The following is a 3,750-nucleotide window of genomic DNA, read 5'->3' on the forward strand; positions in this document are numbered from 1 at the left end:
TTCTGGTAAGGATTATTTAACTTCCTTTTCACCATCTTTACAGAAGGTTTTATTAACTTACGTAAATCTTTGACTTCTGTAGCCAAATTCCTAGGCATAGGCCACAGGTTTTGGACCAAACCTGCACACTGACACAGCTGAGGTTGAGCAGGCTGTGGCTGAACCTGTCTTGGCCTGACTGGAAACCTTGGTTTAGCTTGTTCAGTTGTCGCATTTTGTCTTTTCCTAGTGATCAGATGGCTACTACCCAACCTGTCCACTTTTGCTTATTTTAATCATGTGATACAATGGTTTTTATAGATATAGTACTGGCAGCTGGTTATTCTATGTAGAAAGATGTATTTAGGACTCAAACATACAGTGACAAGTGTAATCACATAGGAATAGAGGCAAGATATGACAGCAAAAGCCTCCAAAGTGGGGACACTAGAGACAATTTAGGGAAATGCAGGCCTGGGCTGACAAGAGGGGGCTCAGAATAACACTAGGGATGCAAGTACTCACCCACGGTCAATTAAAGATACACACAATTTGGAGTCAGGCACAACAACTGTTCGGAGTAAAAGAACAAAAAAATCCAAGCATCCAACACTCCAAAATGCACTGTATATTGTAAACATGGATGTAATGTACTTGCAGACCAGGGAAGAAAGAACAAGGTGTACAACTGTGTCAGCAAACATGAAAAGAGGCCCAAGTGGAGCCTAGAGTGATGAAGCTGCCAACATCGTATTCCTCCTGCCAAAGACAAGGAGGAAACCCAACCATCAGCATCACACTTCACCCAGTGTGTGTGTGCTCCTGTGCATTTCTCTGCAACAATTTAAACTGCCTTTTTTTAAACAAAGATAATTGTTAGATAATAATTAGATAACTGGGACTGTGAAATTTAGTAACTGGACTAATCGTAGTAACTGTTCATTGCATTTTATTTAAGTCTACTAAGATTTCAGTTAGACCAACGATAAATTCTTGGCTTTCCATATAAGGTATGTCCCCATTTTAGCCCATAACAAGATTTTGAGAATAACAAACTGATTTCAATTAAGATTTATTTTGTTGTCATTTTGAGTAACCCTTGTCTGGATGCACATAGTTCACAAGAACCTACAAAGGCGAGTTTCTTTGGTACAGGTTTGTGTTCAGAACATCACCAGTGGTGCAAGTTAAACATAACCAAGTTTAAACTTTCAAGTGTGTCAACATGGAGATTTTCACTGCTTTTAAACTGCTTTCAATCTGCTCTGAAGCTGGTACTAGTGCAACCTGCCTGTGCTTTCCTTAGAGTGGTGACTACACATGTCTAGTGTAAAACCCACCCATTTTGGCTGTCCTCCCATGCACATTCCACTGAAGAGAGTTCTCTAAGGGACATTGGACTGACATTGATATGGGAAAGCTGGTAGATGCTGTAATCAAAGACATGTAGAAAAACTACATTGGGGATTTAATAATATCCGTGATATCCAGTCATTATAGACCGCAGGAAAAGAGAGATCCACTTGATCTAATTCACCCAGACTGACAAAAGCCATTCAACCACGTTCCTCACCGAAGGCTCTTAGAGATACTAAGATGCCACGGGATAAAAGAAAACATCCTCTTCTGGATAAATTACTGATTAAATGATAAAAAGCTATTGTGTAAACCTACACTGAAACCACATTTTTGAATGCAGTGCTGGCCTTCTTGTAAAAAGATGGCAATAGAAAAAATGTACAGAGGAAGTCTCCAAGGATGTTTAAAGATATGAAGTGGCTTCGATAATGGGAACAATTGAAGATATTTGGACTTGTCAAGCCTGCAAAGGATATGACTGATGGAAGCATTTGATAAAGGATGTTAAAATTATGGGTGGTATAGAAAACGTAAAAGGAAACAATTGTTCCGTTTCTTCTGGTAAGTGAATGCTGGAGGATGAAATGAATTAGCAGATGATAGGTTCAAAATAAAGCAAAATACTTTTCCCCATAGGGTACAGTTATGCTGTAGAACTTACTACCACAGTATATTGCAGATATCAATAATACACATAGGTCTAAAAAAAAGCAAGCAGTCAAACCAATTCTTGGAAGAAAAATCCATTGTGCTTTTATGATTTGTCAGCTTGGGGACAGCAGAACTTTACCATCACGATTTCCTACCCAGCAGGGGAAAAACTTTCTTCTCTTTTAATCCTTGTCTATTATAGGATGGCATGGGGGAAAAAGCCTCTATCTTACCTTCGCCTATAATCATGGGGGATTAAGTTAAAGAGGCTTGAGCAGTCCCTTCCACTTTTCTGTTCTTAAAAATCAGAACTGCATTGGAGCAAACAAAGCCACGCCCTTATGTGGAGGTCATCACTGGGTGCAGATGAATCTTTTGGTCTCCTCTTTCTCCCAGTGGTTATCAGAGCTCTTTGGATTTTGTCCCCCTCTTGACATGCCACTAGAAACCCCATTAGGGGCAGCTGCAGCCTCCTCCAAGAAGTGACTACAGTCAGAAACCTGTAGCATAAAGTAAGTAATTTCATAATTTGGCAGGTAACACATTTTGGCTGTCCTACTGCCTTCCATCTTGCTTTTTATGCAAGCTTGGACAATTCCACAAAGCCTGTCTTTACACAGCTACTCTGAATTTGCATCACTGTATCTGAGAAGGAAAACTGTCTGCTTTCTTCAGTGCTAGCTGGCTTTTAGGGACATAGTTTTGTGCCAGGTAGGAAAGGTGTCTGTAGGCTTGTGTGTACTAACACAGTGAGATATACATGCAAGATTTTATAGCTCTTAAATGCAACATGAGAGGGCTTTAGAGAACATGCTAAGTAACTCTGGGTTACAAGAAAATATAACAACTGTAATCTAAAAAAGCACCTTAATTCCCTCATAACAAAAATCATAGCCAACACCAACCAGGATTCCTCCTTTCTAAGAGATCAAGATCATCTTCAGGAAATAAAAACCCCAAACTACAAATAAAATAAAAGCCAAATTCTTACCTATCTGTTAGGATAGCTGGATTCTTTTGCAAGGGCTGGCACTTCCCCAGACATGAAATTCTGTTATAATAGCACTGACTCTGTAATCCTCTGTGATAGAACAGCATCCTTGAAGTATCATGTACTTCAGAACATAGAATTCAACCTCTCAAGTACTTAAGTACTCTGAAGTACAACAACAAAAATGTGATTTTTACAATTTTAAGGAAAAAACACACTTCGTCAGAGATAGTTTATGTATATTTTGGCCAGAGTTGGAAGGAAAAATAATTTCACTCAAGACCACCTAAATCAAGTAACAGTACAAAGAACAGATTTTAGAGGTAATTTTAAGAATAAAAAAAGACATTATAAATCCTGATAGAAACACAAGTAATAAATCACACAGATTTTTTTTCATATTTTCATTCATTTATTAAGAAATGAAGAAGACCCATATGGGTACTTAATGATTTTTTTAAATAAGTCATCGAAGGGGATCCTCAGGAAGTACAGCTAAACAAATTGCATCTATCATACAGATGACTGGAAGTTAGCTAAAAATATAACTTCTGTAAGAAAAGATCCCTCAGCAAGCACAACTTCACATACAGAAACAGAAGTGTCTATTTTACACCCTTCAACACTTCCTTCTTTGTATCAACGCAAAACACTCGTGCATTTCTTTGGCTACCTTTTCAGTGCCCACAGCTATTCACCACTGCTATACTTTAAGTTGCTGCTTTGGAAAAGGCAGAAATTTTGGCAAAAAAAGACATTTACTCAGCAGG

This window comes from Mesitornis unicolor, unplaced genomic scaffold (assembly GCF_000695765.1).
Source record: "Mesitornis unicolor isolate BGI_N332 unplaced genomic scaffold, ASM69576v1 scaffold49056, whole genome shotgun sequence".
Classification (NCBI taxonomy): domain Eukaryota; kingdom Metazoa; phylum Chordata; class Aves; order Mesitornithiformes; family Mesitornithidae; genus Mesitornis; species Mesitornis unicolor.